The sequence below is a fragment of the Pleurodeles waltl genome, chromosome 9, assembly GCF_031143425.1.
Source record: "Pleurodeles waltl isolate 20211129_DDA chromosome 9, aPleWal1.hap1.20221129, whole genome shotgun sequence".
Taxonomy (NCBI): Eukaryota; Metazoa; Chordata; class Amphibia; order Caudata; family Salamandridae; genus Pleurodeles; species Pleurodeles waltl.
This window is the reverse complement of record NC_090448.1, coordinates 1,101,746,328-1,101,764,888: the sequence shown is the minus strand read 5'-3', so window position 1 is coordinate 1,101,764,888 and position 18,561 is coordinate 1,101,746,328. Positions and strand designations below refer to the sequence as shown.

General features: G+C 44.9%; 1 protein-coding gene across 3 annotated transcripts in view; it reads right to left on the bottom strand.

Moving 5' to 3' along the window:
- SMOC1 (SPARC related modular calcium binding 1) overlaps nt 1–18,561 on the bottom strand; it is a 613,105-nt gene that overhangs the window by 294,387 nt on the left and 300,157 nt on the right. The gene's annotated exons all lie outside the window — the stretch shown is intronic.

Below are 18,561 nucleotides of genomic sequence, written 5' to 3'. Positions count from 1 at the left end.
CCATCAGGTCACCAGCATACTTTTTTTACAGCAGGCACATGGCAATCAGTCTCTCAACTCCTGAGCCTGCATCATTTCGTAGATAGTCACTTGTTTCAATGGTTACATTTCTTTGAGGAAGAGCAAAGAAAGAGTTAGTTGAGACGCATAGGAGCACCCGCTGCTTGTGAAGTATAGCTGACACAGTGCATGCAGTATTGAGAGGATGGCAGTGTTTGCAGTTGAGGTTGGTAATGCACCTTCTTGTGACAGGTGCATCTCTTGCCAACCATGGTGTTTGTTGTTTTAAAATGGCATGTTTTTTTTCCATGCTGGCAGGGTTGAGGCATGACCCCATTGCTGTTCTCCGCTAAATCAAGCTTAAAGTCCTTAACAGCTCTCAGTCTGTGATGCCTATAGAATAAGGAGTAAAATCACTTTCAGGGTGCAACACATCACATGGTTTGCAGTTACCAGATCTAACCCAAAGTTTGTCACAGTGCAAAATGGAGCTGATTGTTTTAGCCTGCTTGGGCCCTCAGTTACAGAACAGTGAGTCGAAAGCACTGGTAAGTATTATGCACACTCCACCTGTAGAGTGGAAGAGGCGGTGGTGTGCCCTGTGTGCTCTGTGTCACTCAGTGTGGGTTCCAGCTCGAAAAAGGAATGTATGTCGTAGTTAGTCTTCTGACTGTGGTGGATTTTGACAATTTGTGACTTTTTATTATAATGGTTTATAATTGATAATATGTATTTCTCAAACATTCAAAAGTAAATGTTACCCCAAAAAAAAAAACAGCTAAAAAAGTGAACGACTAGTGGCTGTTTGCAGAGCATCTTCCTAAAATCTGTATGTGAACAAACAAGACATTTTTTGTTCTTAAACATCCAGGCATCCTTTGCAACATGGCTGACTTTGAGGAGGGGCCATGGTTGCTCTTCTACAAATTGTTGTCTTCCATTTTGTGAGTTGGACAAAAAATCAAGAAGAAACCTTTTTGTATGCAAAGCATGTAGGTGACCCCTAGGCAAGTGCTCACTTATTCATTAATGCATTAAACATTCTATTCTGTTGCGATTCAGGATCCCTCCTGATGGGCATTACTTTTAACATGAGTAATATAGGTAAGTTGCTGTGGAGAGTAAATATTGGACTACAAAGCTGCCTGGTAAATTGGCAAGATGCTTTTATGCAACCTAAATTCACTTTGTTGTTCTCAAGTGCTTCCAAAAGATGCACTGAATTTCTCCATGGGCACATGTTTGTCAATGTGGTCAGAAAGAACATGCATACCTGCTTCAGGTATCTCATAAGCTGCTCCAGTGTAAACTTTAGTAAGTTAGACTCCATTTCTCCAAGTATTTTTTCCTCTGCTATGGCCGAAGAATTTATCTTTCTCTCTCTTTTATTCAATTAGCCTGCCTGAATACTAGAAAACATTAATTAATAAGTTAGCTGCATTCTTTATAGAAGATTAATTGGATGGGCAATTTTGTGATTTCAGATAATGAAATCTAATGGTATATCATATTTGAAATTATTCTGCAAAATGTAGATTTTCCTAGTAAATGATGAAGGAAAGTCTTAATTTTATTAAAGACACGGAGGCGAGTATTATGCTTTTCTTTTCTTGCTTTAATTTAACAGCAGCAGTCAACAACAATAAATAAACTACAAATCCCATATGGCAAAAGATATAAGCCGATGGGAAGGGAAACATAGTCCTTAAGATATAGCCAATCAGCAATGTATGCACAGTATAATGACCTCACTTGACTGCAAACAGCCATCTTTTCTTGCTCAAGAAGATAATAAGAATGAAATAAAGGTAAAATAGATAATAAAAGTAATAGAGCCATAATGAGAGATGGCAGTTCATGACAAAAATTCATCAATCCTGGAAACGATAAGATGTCTTGAGGGACGGAACAAACAGGATTCCCAAGGAAACTTGAAGAAGAGGCAGCTCCATAAGAAGAACCAACCAGTGTATCATCAGTGTTATGAGGCCGGTTGAGATGGAGTCGGAGTCGCTGTGAGGGTGGGGAAAAAACAATAAAATTAAAAGATTGTGGAGGGATAATATTCGCCTCTGTGTCTTTAATAAAATGAAGACTTTCCTTCATAAATTACTAGGAAAATCTACATTTTATGTCAAGACCGGAGGCTCCTATTATGCTTTTTTTTCTAAAGCGCATTAATTACAGCTGAAGAAGCATTGTCAACAGGTTTACAATAAAATACTCTAACACATTGTCATTAGACAATCTAAGAATGTCCTCTAAAGGGGAAAGAGCCCAGAAAGCCCTGGCAGCCAAGGCTCCCTTGGAGGTGTGGGCCCCAAAAGTGGAACTATCAATACCAGCAAGGGACATGATCCATCTAACCCAACGAGCCAGAGTAGGAGAAGACACAGGTTTGTAAAGTTTTCTAAAAGAGATAAGGAGCTGAGAAACAGAGGGCATTCTTAGATCAACAGTTTTATGTTCATAAACTTTTAAACATTGTCCAACACACAATTTGGGATGATCAGGAAAATAGGGGGAAAACACTAATAGGAGGTTAGTTTTGGTACGCCGAGTCATAGTGAATAAAACACCTGTTGGAGTAAACTGATGATAAGAAATGTCTAAAGCTCTAACATCAGACAATCTTCTAACTGAAATGAGAGATACCAACATTGTTAATTTTGGAGAAAGCATTTTTAAGGAAAGAAGAGAATTATCAGGCCATGACAAAAACAAATTCAAAACAATATTGACATCCCATAATTGACTGTATTTGGGTAGAGGGGGATTAGAGAATTGTACTCCTTTCAAAAGTTGACAAATGAGAGGATGATCCCCCATTGGTTTTCCCATGATATAATGATTTGAAGAGATTGCTGACCTATAGAGATTTATAGTGCGAAAAGATTTTCCTTTGCTAGCTTCTGCTGTGAGGAAGTTGATAACAGATTACATCTGCTGAAAGGGGATTGATATCTTTTCCCAGACACCAGCTGTGCCATAAAGACCAAGCTGACGTAGGCCTTTGTTGTTCCTGGAGCCCAGGACTGTTTGTTATATTCTGAAGCTTCTGACGAAATAAGGAGGAGAGGTTGGTTATTCCAGAAATCTTCCACATGGAAAGAGTAAGAAGATTGTCTAAAACTAGGTTGTTAGGACGATTCAGTGGGTCCAAAAGGAGATGGGGAAAGGAAGGGAGGAGAAAGGGGAAGTCTATGGACAACTCTAGGAGGGTTGGGAACCATACCTGGGACTGCCAAAATGGAGCTATGAGCACTAGTGTTGCCTTTTGACGCCTGACCTGCGCAAGTAATCTGCTGATCTTTAGAAAAGGAGGAAAGGCATTAATTTAGGGGGAGAGAGACCAATCCTATAAGAAGGCAGCTGAGGCTAACGCTAATGGATCTGGGTGCGCACTGTAAAATTGAGGAAGTTGGGAGTTGAGACGAGAGGCAAAAAGATCTATTATCAGTGGACCCCATTTGTCCTGAATTGAATGGAAAATCGAGAGATGAAGTTTCCAGTTGCTTGAATCCCAAAAGTGCCATTAGTGTCAATCCGCTACAGTATTGAGATCGCCTGGGAGATATTCTGCATGAACCGAAACTTGGTTTCAAAGGCAATATTTCCAGAAGGCTTTGACTAGCTCCGCTGAATGTTTGGATTTTGTACCCCCTAAATGGTTTATATACCTTACTGCTGAAATGTTGTCCATCCTGAGAAGGATAGTACAAGAAACTCTGTTCTTTGCAAGGTTTCTGATTGCAAAGGAGCCGGCAAGCATCTCTAAACAATTTATATGCAACCTAGTCTCCTCTAGTGACCATGTACCTCCAGTCGATATTGGACCACTGCGGGCCCCCCAACCTGTGCGCTTGCATCTGATTCTAATACAAGATCTGGGGCTGATGCAAATATTGTTCTGCCGTTCCAGGCATCTAAATGGTGAATCCACCACTGAAGCTGTACACAAGAGTCTTGATCTAGGGAAATAGAGTCTGAATATGCGAGGCCCGTTCTTAAATGTTGGATTTTTAATCTCTGCAGTGCCCGATAATGCAGAGGACCTGGAGAGATGGCTTGGATAGAAGAGGAGAGAAGACCTACTATTCAAGCTAGAGATCTGTGATAAATAAAAGAACTGCGTAGAATCTAAAGAATTTCTGATTTTATAGATTTTACCTTTGCCAAAGGAAGATGTAGAGTGGCAGAAACTGAATTTATTTTGAAACCCAAAAATTCTACTTGTTGGGTTGGAGACAGAAAAGATTTTTCTTTGTTGCGTATGAAACCTAGATCCACTAAAAGGGAGCAGGTAAGGGAGATGTGGGATTGAAGTGATAGAATACTCTGGTTCATTATAAGTATATCATCTGGATAAATTATGAGTCTGACGCCCTGAGCTCTGAGAGGAGCTACCACCAGTTTCATTAACTTGGTAAAACACCAAGGAGCTGAAGAAAGACCGAATGGAAGAGATGCAAAATGGAAGTATTGGTTTAACCACTAAAATTGAAGACATTTTCTGTAATTCAAATGAATAGGGACAGTGAGATATGCATCTTGCAAATGCAAACTAACCATCCAGCCGTTTTGAAGAAGGGTGTCCCTGAGTTGAAATATTGATGCCATTTTGAAATGGCGATAAACTACAAATTGGTTGAACAATCTGAGGATGATTACTAGCCGCATCTTTTTTGTTTTTCTTTCGAACCAAGAAGATGGAGCTAGTAAAACCTGATGAGTGTTTGGTTAAAGTATCTGGAACCTCTGGAGCCTCTGCTATGGAAACCCCTGCCACTTTGTGGTTGGAATCGAGGCTTACATTCCTGGTAGGAGGTATTGGAGGATCCTCTAGAACCTTGGTTGTTGTAACCACAGCCAGCAAAGCAGTTCCTTCCTCTGCAGGCCCTGGCAAAAACCAGTTGTGAAAACATTTTCTTCAGAGATTGTTGGGCTTTATCCAGTGATGCGAAGGTAGAAACGTATTTACTCAACTCTTTGACAAAAGAGTTACCGAAAGAAGACCTTCCACCTTGATACAGGGATACACTGTTGCAAGGTTAACCAATTTCAGATCCAATTTGAGAAAGAGTCACTTCCTGCATTCATGTGTTAGGGAAGAAGTACCATTGCCCAGTAGACAAAAAGCATGTTGGACCCAAAGCGAAAGCTCTTCAGGATCAATGGCAATGTTCTCCAACCTAGCAGCCTCTGCCAGGTCAAAAATTTGAGTAAGTGGACCAACCACATCCAAAAGTTTTGCCTGACAAGAGGAGCATGCTTTATCCACACCCTTGCATGGATCTTTGCCAAATTTGGTAAAAAAATGTTAAGAGAGCTGAGTCAATGGTAGGAGTAATGGAAATATTTTGAGGGAGAGAAGGATGAGGGCTTTCGGATCTTAACTTGGACCTGGTTTGTTTGTCCAAGGGAGAACGTAGTCTGGAAGATACATATTCACCAATGTGATCCACAGGTACCCGCTCTGTAGAATTTGGACTGTGGCTATGAGTGGGATCAAACAAAGGGACTCCAACCGAGTCTATGACAACCTTAGGTTTAGAATCATCCTGATGTGATATTTTAGGTTTCTTTGCTGGAGGTGGAGATAACAATTCTTCATTATCATTATCAAATAAGTCATCATCTGAATCTACATCATCCAAATCATCATCCTTATCCTGAACAGAGAAAACCAAATAAGGAGATGAAATATGTTTCACTTTTGTTGTACATTTGGCAGACATTTTCTGTTTTTCATGTATATTTCCCCCCTTAGAAGGAGGCCTGTGAGGAGCCACGTCTTCTGCCTTGCATGAGGAAACCTCACCAACCAATAGCGCCAAGTTATGTTGTTTTTTTAGATTCTACATTGGCTGAAGGGTGCTTTCTGCCTTCCCCCGCAGACTGGGCTAAAATTGTTTTTGACATCATGTTCAAAACAGAATTTTCCAAACCTTTTGATATTTTATTCATTGAGGCAGAAACTGCCTGTTGTACAGAGGTTTGAATAAAATTATTCAACTCCTCTTTAATATTATTTTCTTCCTTTGGAGCCTCCTGATTCAGAGGAGATCTATCAATTTCCATGTCAGAACAAAACGCTACTGAAATGTAGGAAAATTCAGCAGGGAAAGGGTTAAAACCCAAAGGAGTGGACTGCAGAGGCTAATCTCCGCATATGGGTGTGAATATGGAGGAAAAAGGACGTTGAATGGGTGTGTAAAGCGAGCTCTTGCAGCTGGGATCTAAGCAGGAGGCTCGATGAGAGCAACAAAAGAAGAAAAAACCTGTGTAATGAGGTGCATGAAGGGAAAAAAAAGGAAACCTGGTGAGCGCAGTAAGTAGATGAAAGACGTTCCTCAGAAGCGGCATAAAATGGGGACCGATGTCTGAGGAACGAACTAAAACTGTTAAAATGATTGAGCGCAAGGGAGAGAGCGCTTGGGACAGTGCAGCAACGTGCCATCTAGTGAAAAGAAGATCGATAAGAGGACAGCGCGCAGCAAGCCAAAGCGAAGATATTGCTTAATACCAACAATATTACAAACACGCAGTAATGTCAATAAATATTAAATAAATGCAGGGTGAAGTACTTAACTTGACTGTGAGCTGCAAGAAAAGAGGGCTGTTCGCAGTCAAGTGAGGTCATTATACTGTGCATACATTGCTGATTGGCTATATCTTAAGGACTACGTTTCTCTTCCCATTGGCGTATATCTTTTGCCATTTGTGATTTATTGTTGTTGACTGCTGCTGTTAAATTAAAGCAAGAAAAGGAAAGCATAATAGGAGCCTCCGGTCTTGACATAAAATTTATGGGTGGATGCGGTGAATAAAGCAGACATGGCTTCATGTTTAAGGGACACATTTGATTTTAATCAGAAAGTTCCACTTTGCACAGCGACTCATAACATAAAACAACAGAATCAGAAGCACAAGTAACTTTTCTACCAGTATCCTTCAGTAACCACCATTTGATGAAATCCAGGTAAGTCTGTCTAAAGGGCAACCTCTATAATCTCAGCATTAAATCATGATTTAAGTGGTCACCTAGCAGCCATTTCATGTAGCTCACAGAATATAGGCGTACCATTAGTCACGCAATGTAGGGTCACATTAAGGCCCTCATTAAGAGTTTGGCAGTCAGACAAGCTGACCACCAAACTCAGGGGAGGACGCCACTGCCATGGCGGTGGAGCCCCCTCCCCCCGAGCGTATCACAATGTTCCCGCTGGGCTGATCAGCGGGAACTTTATATTATGCGTTCTCGCCGGGCTGACCAGTGGGAACAGTGCTGGTCTCTGCTCCTTTAAGGGAGCCGAGGCCAATATCATTGCACCCCAGCATTTTTGGAATGAGTGCTCTCTGCAAAGCAGAGAGTACGCATTCCAAAGGTGCTGGGCAGGGGGCCCCTCGTTGCCTGTCCCATAGTCCACCAGGGATGTAATATGGCCGTCAGACCGCCACAGTTGCAGCGGCCTGACTGTCACTTTGAGGCTGGCGTAATCAGGCCCTAAGTCTAAATTAAACACAAAACCTGACCAGTCATCCAATATAAAGTATGAGACTAAACAAATTGCAGGACATGTGAGAACCAATGAAGGCACATCCTTCGTATTTTATGAAAAGGAGGAAATCTACAGCGCACCATGAGGAGGAGTCCGAGACTGGGGTATCAAACCCATACCTAGAGATATTGGTATGTTAATGAGATAAAACCCCTTGGACCCTGGAAGCCCTGGCATTGCCTCAAGGCCACTATGAATATCAAGGGATACATGTCCTACCAATGCTTCTGCTTTCTCTCCATCTCTTTGAATTACTTATTTCACAATGTGCGCTCTTACATATCAAGACGTAGCTGTTTTTTTAACGTGTCCTCAGCGAAAGCTATGCAAGAGCCTTATAAATCTCCCACAGAATTTAGCCTTGCACTCCTGTATTTCAGCTCATTAAGGTGATGGAACATGCATGAGCCCAAAGGATCTTAACATAACCCAATATTAAAAGAACAGTGATCCAGACATTATTCCAGTATGGATGACGACTTATGCAGCCCTATGACACTGATATTCCATGCCTCTTTTTCAAGGTATGTTTCACTTTTTTCCATACTAAAACTGCATAAAGGCTATTGCTGAAGAAACCCATCACTCTGTAGAGTAAGTGCTGTTGCCACATAGTCCCCTGACAACAGTCACCCAGTGATAGAAAGTCCTTATAAGTAACCTATTACCCACACTCTTCTTTCTTGCATTACAATGTAAATAACATTAAGGCCCATATTTATGAAAAATGGCAAACAACTGCGCTAACGCAGTTGTGCATCATTTTTTTTCATGCCATTCCTTAAAGCCATCCATGTGCCATATTTATGAAATAACGCACGAGGCGCTAAGGAATGGCTAGTGTAAAAAAATAAGATGCTAGCCGGGTGGGGATCGGGGTGGGGTGGGTGGTGTCATGAGTGGGAATGGCTCTAGTGAGTAAAAAATGACGCTAGGCTGGTTAGCGGCAACATTTCCGCCGCTGATCAGCATAGCGTCATTTTTTGACACACAAGCAGTCAAAAACATGACTCCTTTCTAAGTATAGACAGAAGTCATGTCCACCACAGGAGACCAGTGTACAATGGGCAAGCCCTACATACCCATTGCCGTACAGGGGCCCCATGTAAAGCACACCACACACAGGCACAGTTACCTGCAACTTACCTGGGGTGGGCTCCTTCCTCCTGTAGTGTCCCTGTGGTGTGGGTGGTGGTGTTGCTGGGGCTTGGGGTGGGCATCTTTGTGTCCATTCCATGGTGTTTAGCCATGGAAATGGGCCTACCTCCACTCTAACGCCTGGTCTGACCCAGGCATTGAATAATGGTGTTAAGCGGGCTTAGCGCCATTATCTATGGCTGCCTCCCACCTGCAAGTCATTTCTGCGCCGGGAATTAAATATGGCGCTGGGGGGCTAGCATAATTTTTAGGATGGGAACGCCTACCTTGCATCTCATTGACGCAAGGTGGGTTCACGCATCCTAGAAATGGCGCTAACTCCAATATTATGATGCAAGACGGGTCTAGAGTCAACATATAAATACTGAGTTATGTTAGCGTCGCTTTAGCGCCAAAATAAATAGCTCTAAGGCGAAGCTAAGGTTCCATAAATATGGGCCTAAATATGCTTTTTATCACACCCTACAGCCTTTATAGAATTCATCAGCAGCAGTGTATCTGTTCTCGTGTTATTGGGTTTACATCCATGCCTTATGATCCCTTTTTCCTTTTAATTTAAACACGCGTGTATGTCGATCATCAGTCTATTCTTGGTCCAGCACGTTTCAGGTAAACATTCTGCAGTCCTCTGCATTTCTGAGCGAACATGATATACTTCGCTAATTTCTGAAGTTGACATCTCACATAGAAGACTGGAAAAGCAATACATGTTTAGTACCTCCAGCATCTGAGACATTACACATCTCAGCTCATTAACTCCTAACATGACATTTGCCATCACATTGAAAACCTCATACGGGTTATGTCCTTCTGCGCTTCGAACTGAACTCCTACCCTTTAAAGCAGAAAAGTGCACTTGCTGATTCGGGCTGAATCGATGCATGCCTTATAACCCGTGCAACAAAATCATTTTGTATTGTTCAAGTAAGTTTTTGAAAAATCTTCACTTTGCATCTGCATTTTCCGGGTCTCCGTTCATTCAATAAAAACTGCAATGCATAATACATATATAAATAAATATACATCAAGTTAGTACTTGATGCTGATTCAAACAGAAGAGGTCTCAGTCAAAAGGTCCTACAAACAGGGTGCGATACTAACATGAATACATTAAAGGTACTGCAGGTTATATGCTACTATGAATGTGCACCTGTTTGTCAACCAATCCTCTTACCAAACAAAAAAGACAATGTAGAATATAGTTGTTAAAGAAATATTCTGACGCTGAACACAGTTAAAGATTTCTAGTTATTGTGGTCTTTGGTACTCGTTGAAGGACTTCTTGGGAACAAATGAGTTCTTGAACCTGTATTTAGTGGCAGCAGCACTGAAGAAGGCACAATGGAGAATGCGGGTAGGCATAGTGCACTGGGAAGCATATACCCTCCACAGTGGCGTAACCAAATTGGGGGAGAGCCCCCTCTGGGGTCACTCAGGCCAGGTGCTGCGCTGAGGGTGGCCCCTGGAGCTCGCCCTCCCCCTCTGCACCGTGAGGGCTGCGGGGGCCTTTGTTATGCCACTGACCCTCCACGGATTCCTCATTCAGGTCGAACTACTCATGCGAAATACTCATGCGGTGTGAGAAAACAGGGCTGATTGTAGAGGCCCCATAACTTTTTGCCCCCATTTTCCTCTTTTTGCTGGTGTTTTCCTGACTTTGATGGTGCCCTGGGTACTGCTAACCAGTCCCAGGGCCTGTGCTCTGTGTAAAATGGATATGCAAATTAGGCTAATTATAATTGGCTAAGTTAACCTACCTATAAGTCCCTAGTATATGGTAGGGCATGTAGGTTTAGGGACCACAGCATAGGTGGTGCACACCTAGGTGCACTGCTGAGGTGCCCAGTGTCATTTTAAAAGCAAGCCTGCCTTGCTGGCTGCTTTTAAATTAAAGTTATATGCAAATTCGACTTTGGAATTAAAGGTACTTCCAAAGTCTTAAACTACCTTATTTTTACATATAAGTCACCCCTAAGGTGTGCCCTATGTGCCCCTAGGGCTGGGTGCCATGTAACTATAAGCAGGGACTTTATAAAAATAGATTTATAAGCCCTGGTGAGGTAAAAACAGCCAAATTCGTTTTTCCCTCATTGAAGTAAATGGCCTTCATAGGCTAGAATGGGCAGACTTTATTTTAAATGTTAAAGTCTCCTTAAATGTTACATACCAAGAATTTGGTATCAAATTAATTGTTGTAATAAATCCCACAACTTCCAGTTGTTGGATTTAATATAACTTGTTCAGGTAAAAAGTTTAGACTTTACCTAAAAAGTTGCCAATTTCAGCTCTGCATTGTTTTTGCTGCTGTGCTCCGATTGGCCAGCCTGCAGCAGCTTCTGCTAGGCTGCCTTGATGAGGTGTGAAGTGGCCTGGCTTCACACAAAGGAATGTGCTTGGGGGAGAGAATCTCCCCTCAGCAGATGGTGAGGCAGGAAGGGGGAGGGCTGCCAAACTGGTCTTCAAAGGCAGAGAAGGACATTTGGAGCACCCAGCAACACCCCCACATCCTGCAACCCCAGACAATTAGGTGCCCCCTTGATTAGATTAGGAGAGGGCAGGAGAGGGGTGTGTTTATGATTTTTAGCCACACCAGTGGGTGGGCTCAGCCAGATGTAACCTCCAAAAATCAGATTCAGCCATGTTGGATTTTTAGAGACTGTTGCCTTCTGGGATGGTTTTTTGCCACACTTCCCAGGAAGTGGTCATCACAGGGGGATGACCCCGTCCCTGATTGGAGAACCAGGGCCCCCCTGCTTTTCACCCAGGAGCAAGGATAAAACTGGCAGACCTGCACCCACACCTCAGATCCCCTCCAGAATTCAACAAGAAAGGAACTAAAGAAGAAGAAGGACTGCCCTGCTGGACCCCTGGCCTGCACCTGGACCCTGCACTCAGAAGGACTGCACCAGCTGCACACTTGGGCTTCACCACAAGAAGGACTTTGCCTGGCTTCAACTGGTTCAAGGAGGGACTCCCTGTTTGCTACAGGTAAAAAATTGCTAATCAGAGTCCCCTGCACCAACTCCTGAAGAAAGCGACCAGCTGACCACTGTCCAGTGGCCAAAAAGGAGTTTGCGCCAGGTGCATTCTGGGAGTTGAAGTCCACACACCCCAAGGACCATCACAGAACTTCTGGACCCTTGGGGTGAGCTGTGGACCCCAAAACAACCTTAAAAGAACACCTGGGTGAAGCCCCAGAAGTTTGGAAAAGATTTGAGAATTTTTGGAAAAAAGCTCCAGAGAGGGACCGACCCGCCACGGAAATTCTAGCCGCTTGCCTCAACCGCGACCCGGCCTGACTTCGTGGTTCGTCCCGGTAAAGAAAAACATCCAAAAAAGAGACTAAGTCCGAAGGTAAAAAGTTGACCGGGACCTCCCAGCCATCGTATCCGAGAAGGGCTCCATGGACGTCGGATCAAGATCCAGGTTTACCCAGGTCGAAGGATTTTCATCTCGAAAAAACGACTAAGTCCGAAGGTAAAAGACTCCACCGAGGAAACCCACATCGCGTATCCGGACAAGGGCTCCAGGAGGTCGGATTCAACTGGCAGGTTCGTCCCGGTGAAGACAAACTTCAAAATAAAGACTAAGTCAGAAGGTAACTTTTTAACCGAGGCCTCCCGCGACCTGTAGCCGAGCAGGGCTCCATCGCGGTCGGCCTGAAAGTTTGACTTTGCCCCGGTCGAGGTGCAACCAGATGACCCGATTGGCGCTTTTTGTTTGTAAGCGCTAGAAAAGTAATAATTCTTTAAAAATTCATAACTCCGGTTCCCCTGAACCGATTTTAATCGTTTTTGTGTCATTTTAAAGATAAAAATATAAACTATTTTTATAAATTGGTTTTGGATTTTTAAACTGTTTCCTGTGTTTTATTTAATTACTGTTTTGTGATATTTGAATGCTTTACACTTTGTCTCCTAAGTTAAGCCTTGACGCTCGTTGCCAAGCTACCAAGGGTTGAGCTGGGATTAATTTACTGAGACCTAACTGTACCTAGGTGGAGGTTAGTGGCTTGTTGCTAGGTGTAGGTACCTACCTGCCCTACCAATAACCCATTTTCCAACATAATTGGAAGCAGCGACGGGATCCTGTACTTGTGTTCAATATCACGTTACAGTTTTAGGTAAAACAAATTAAAAATCCTTTAAATTGTCCTAGTGCAAAAATTGTTTTTAATTTTTAATTTGGATTAATTTCAATTATTGAATTTTTGTAATTTTTCTAAATTCTTGTTTCCAATTTTTGCAAAAAGTTTTTGTTGACACAAAACTAGGGAACCATGGAGCTTGATCTGGCTAGCCTACCCACACTGACAGTAGTCCAGCTTAGGGGGTTGTGTATTGAAAGAGGGTTGCCTGCAACCACTGATCTCAGGAAGCAAATCCTGATCACATCCCTGACAGCATGGGCTGAGGCCCAAGAGGTAGAGTCAGAAGAAGCTCCAGAGGAGGGAGAAAGAAGGGAGGATGCAAGCTCTAACCACTCAGGGGAGGGAAGGCATCTGAGCCTAAGTGAGGATGAGGAAGAACGGTCCTCAGTAAATACAGTCACTAGGGGCAGACCCAAAGCTAGTGGTGGGAAGGGGGTCCTTTCAGGAGGAGAGAACCCATCCATCAGAGAAAGAGAGCTGGAGGCCCAGCTAGCATACATAGCTTTGGAAGCAGACAAGCTGGCCCTAGAAAAGAAAAAGTGGGCATACAAAGAGAAAAGAGATGGAGGCAGCGATAAAGAAGCTGAGGTGTCCATGGGTGGGGGAGTTTGCCCCAGATTACCCAAGGGGGTAGTTCCTGCTTATGTAGAGGGGGATGACATAGATAAGTGGCTGGGGGGCCTTTGAGAGGGCACTCCAAATGAGAAGGGTTAGGCCTCAATACTGGGGTTCCCTTTTGTGGGAGTTGGTCCCCAACTCAGGGAGGGATAGGCTTCTGACCTTAAGGGGGGAGGAGGCAGATTCATACCCTAGTATGAAGAGGTGCTTAGCCAAGAAGTTTGGTCTGACCCCAGAGCAATATAGAATGAAGCTCAGGGACACCCAGAAGGTCAGTACCCAGTCTTGGGGTGACTTTGTGGACATTTCACTAAAGGCACTAGAGGGCTGGATTATTGGTAACAAAGTAGATACTTATGAGGGGTTATACAATCTGATCATGAGAGAGCACATCTTGACCAATTGTACCCAAGAAAGGTTACGCCAGCATCTAGTGGACTCTAAGCAGACCAACCCTAGAGAACTAGGGGAGGCAGCTGATGAGTGGTTGAGGACCAGGGTGGTTGTCAGTCCCAGGGGGGAGACTCCAAGAAGGGGGGGACAGGTCCCCAAAAACCTAAGGAGGGAGGTGGTAAGCCCACCACAGAGACTCCCTCTGTACCCCAGAACCCTAAGAAGGAGGAGAGTAAATCCCACTCCCACTCTGACCAGCAGAGACAGTTAGACCCAGGGTTAAAAAAGCTCTTGGACAGTAGGGCTTGCTTTGACTGTCAGCAGACAGGTCACTTCAGAGGAGATGCAGCCTGTCCAAAGAAGGTGGTTAGCACTGGGCTGTCCAGTGTAGCCATAGAGGAGGATTCCTCAGATGATGAAGTCCTCCTAGCATTGAGCTGGGAGACAGGACCAGATGGTAAGCTGGTGATCCCTGAGGGTGGGAGTAGGCACTTCCACCACATTCAAGTGAATGGGATCCCTACCACTGGCCTGAGAGACACCTGTGCCAGTCACACTATAGTGAGTGACCGGTTAGTGACCCCAGACATGTATGTCCCAGGAAAGACAAAGAAAGTCAGGATAGCCACAGGGGAGGTCACCTCCAAACCTGTAGCCATAGTGCCCCTAGAGAGAGAGGGTATCCTTGACTGGATTAGGGTGGTGGTCAGTGCTGACCTTCCCCTAGATTGTATCCTGGGCAATGACCTCCCAGAGGTGAGTCTGGTCACAGATGGGGTGGTCGCCCAGGGCGCCCCCCCAACCCAAAGTCCTGGGGAGTCAGTCCCTACAGTTAGGAGACAGGGGTCCCCAAGAAAAGGAAAGAAGAAAAGGAAGGGTAGGCCACTCTTAAAGAGAGTTCCAGGGAGCCAAGGGCCTCCTGCCCCAGTAAGGGGGGAGCCCAGAGTTGGCACTGGTGAGGCCTCACCTGACCCCAAGGAAGTCCTGAGTAGTCAGGCAGCTGTCCAGATGCAAGGTGTTGCCCCTGCACTGACAGAAGGGAGAGTGGAAGGAGGGTGTCTGCCACGGGAGGTGGTAGCCCCCCACTCTAGACAGCAAGAGGGGTGCCAGGACCCCAAAGTTGCCCCTAAAGCAGCTCAGCCACCTGTCAGTGGAGAGCTTAGGGTGTGGTTCTGGGTACTGTCAGCTGTCAGTAGCCTCTGCTGGGTGCTGGCCTTCCTGGCAGCAATGTACTTGGCCTGGGAGGCAGACCCCAGGGCCAATAGCAAAGTAGGCCCCCTGACCCTATTGGTCATGGTGGGGTTGCTCAAGTGTTGGGTGACCTCTTTGGGTAAGCTAGGTGTTGCCCTAGCAAAGTTTGGAGTAGGGGAGGTGGGCACCTCACTACCCAAGTTGGCAGAGAGAAAGGAGGAAGACCCCCCTAGAGGAAAGTTTCAGTTTGAGTTGGGTCCTTTTACTGTTGGGATGGCTTCACTACCCATAGGGAGTGACCCTGACAGGAGGATATAAGGCAGAGTAAGCCCTGCAAAGGGACAGCCAGTTTTCTTCACTGTCTTCCTCGCCTAACAAGCCAGGAAGACTCTCCCAGGGTTGGGCTGAGTCTCCTGGGCGTGTGGGCTGGGGGGGGGGTTGTGTGAGAAAACAGGGCTGATTGCAGAGGCCCCATAACTTTTTGCCCCCATTTTCCTCTTTTTGCTGGTGTTTTCCTGACTTTGATGGTGCCCTGGGTACGCCTAACCAGTCCCAGGGCCTGTGATCTGTGTAAAATGGATATGGAAATTAGGCTAATTATAATTGACTAAGTTAACCTACCTATAAGTCCCTAGTATATGGTAGGGCATGTAGGTTTAGGGACCACAGCATAGGTGGTGCACACCTAGGTGCACTGCTGAGGTGTCCAGTGTCATTTTAAAAGCAAGCCTGCCTTGCTGGCTGCTTTTAAATTAAAGTTATATGCAAATTCGACTTTGGAATTAAAGGTACTTCCAAAGTCTTAAACTACCTTATTTTTACATATAAGTCACTCCTAAGGTGTGCCCTATGTGCCCCTAGGGCTGGGTGCCATGTAACTATAAGCAGGGACTTTATAAAAATAGATATATAAGCCCTGGTGAGGTAAAAACAGCCAAATTTGTTTTTCCCTCATTGAAGTAAATGGCCTTCATAGGCTAGAATGGGCAGACTTTATTTTAAATTTTAAAGTCTCCTTAAATGTTACATACCAAGAATTTGGTATCAAATTAATTGTTGTAATAAATCCCACAACTTCCAGTTGTTGGATTTAATATAACTTGTTCAGGTAAAAAGTTTAGACTTTACCTAAAAAGTTGCCAATTTCAGCTCTGCATTGTTTTTGCTGCTGTGCTCTGATTGGCCAGCCTGCAGCAGCTTCTGCCAGGCTGCCTTGATGAGGTGTGAAGTGGCCTGGCTTCACACAAAGGAATGTGCTTGGGGGAGAGAATCTCCCCTCAGCAGATGGTGAGGCAGGAAGGGGGAGGGCTGCCAAACTGGTCTTCAAAGGCAGAGAAGGACATTTGGAGCACCCAGCAACACCCCCACATCCTGCAACCCCAGACAATTAGGTGCCCCCTTGATTAGATTAGGAGAGGGCAGGAGAGGGGTGTGTTTATGATTTTTAGCCACACCAGTGGGTGGGCTCAGCCAGATGTAACCTCCAAAAATCAGATTCAGCCATGTTGGATTTTTAGAGACTGTTGCCTTCTGGGATGGTTTTTTGCCACACTTCCCAGGAAGTGGTCATCACAGGGGGACGACCCTGTCCCTGATTGGAGAACCAGGGCCCCCCTGTTTTTCACCCAGGAGCAAGGATAAAACTGGCAGACCTGCACCCACACCTCAGATCCCCTCCAGAATTCAACAAGAAAGGAACTAAAGAAGAAGAAGGACTGCCCTGCTGGACCCCTGGCCTGCACCTGGACCCTGCACTCAGAAGGACTGCACCAGCTGCACACTTGGGCTTCACCACAAGAAGGACTTTGCCTGGCTTCAACTGGTTCAAGGAGGGACTCCCTGTTTGCTACAGGTAAAAAATTGCTAACCAGAGTCCCCTGCACCAACTCCTGAAGAAAGCGACCAGCTGACCACTGTCCAGTGGCCAAAAAGGAGTTTGCGCCAGGTGCATTCTGGGAGTTGAAGTCCGCACCCCCCAAGGACCATCACAGAACTTCTGGACCCTTGGGGTGAGCTGTGGACCCCAAAAGAACCTTAAAAGAACATCTGGGTGAAGCCCCAGAAGTTTGAAAAAGATTTGAGAATTTTTGGAAAAAAGCTCCAGAGAGGGACCGACCCGCCGCGGAAATTCTAGCCGGCTTGCCTCAACCGCGACCCGGCCTGACTTCGTGATTCGTCCCGGTAAAGAAAAACATCCAAAAAAGAGACTAAGTCCGAAGGTAAAAAGTTGACCGGGACCTCCCAGCCATCGTATCCGAGAAGGGCTCCATGGACGTCGGATCAAGATCCAGGTTTACCCCGGTCGAAGGATTTTCATCTCGAAAAAACGACTAAGTCCGAAGGTAAAAGACTCCACCGAGGAAACCCACATCGCTTATCCGGACAAGGGCTCCAGGAGGTCGGATTCAACTGGCAGGTTCGTCCCGGTGAAGACAAACTTCAAAATAAAGACTAAGTCAGAAGGTAACTTTTTAACCGAGGCCTCCCGCGACCTGTAGCCGAGCAGGGCTCCATCGCGGTCGGCCTGAAAGTTTGACTTTGCCCCGGTCGAGGTGCAACCAGATGACCCGATTGGCGCTTTTTGTTTCTAAGCGCTAGAAAAGTAATAATTCTTTAAAAATTCATAACTCCGGTTCCCCTGAACCGATTTTAATCGTTTTTGTGTCATTTTAAAGATAAAAATATAAACTATTTTTATAAATTGGTTTTGGATTTTTAAACTGTTTCCTGTGTTTTATTTAATTACTGTTTTGTGATATTTGAATGCTTTACACTTTGTCTCCTAAGTTAAGCCTTGACGCTCGTTGCCAAGCTACCAAGGGTTGAGCTGGGATTAATTTACTGAGACCTAACTGTACCTAGGTGGAGGTTAGTGGCTTGTTGCTAGGTGTAGGTACCTACCTGCCCTACCAATAACCCATTTTCCAACATGCGGATTCTAGCAAAATGGAAATCCTTCATGCATCTAGACCAGCGCTGCAATGGGATAACCAGGTTAAAGGTAGACAGTGGTTTAGACATAGTTTGATGCTATAGATCCAAGATTGTCCAAGGCCCACGACAAGGAGGAGGTACTACAGAAGGTGGCAGTGATTACAAAGACCAGGGAAAGGGAGAATGCACAGCCCTGCACCAGGCCACAATCCAACGAACAAGGTGAAGTCACACAGAAGTGCGAGACTCCGAGAAGCCAATGCCATGGGGAAAATCCAAGACACGATTCAGAGCCACAACCAAAGCCAGGATGAAACTGAAAAGAAGCATGTGAGGCTAAATAAATGCAGCCAGGCCGACCAGTCTGCCCACTGCACCCTAGTGCCTTACTCAGAATTTAGCAGATAGGGTGCTCCGTCACAAAAGTGACCCAGTAAGGTGTCCATAAAACTCTTGATTTTACTGTAATCCTCAACCTTCTGTGGCAGTGCCCTCATTGGTTCCGTTGATGGAAAGCTTACTACGATTGGCTGAAGGAGTGCTGGTCGTTGGAGT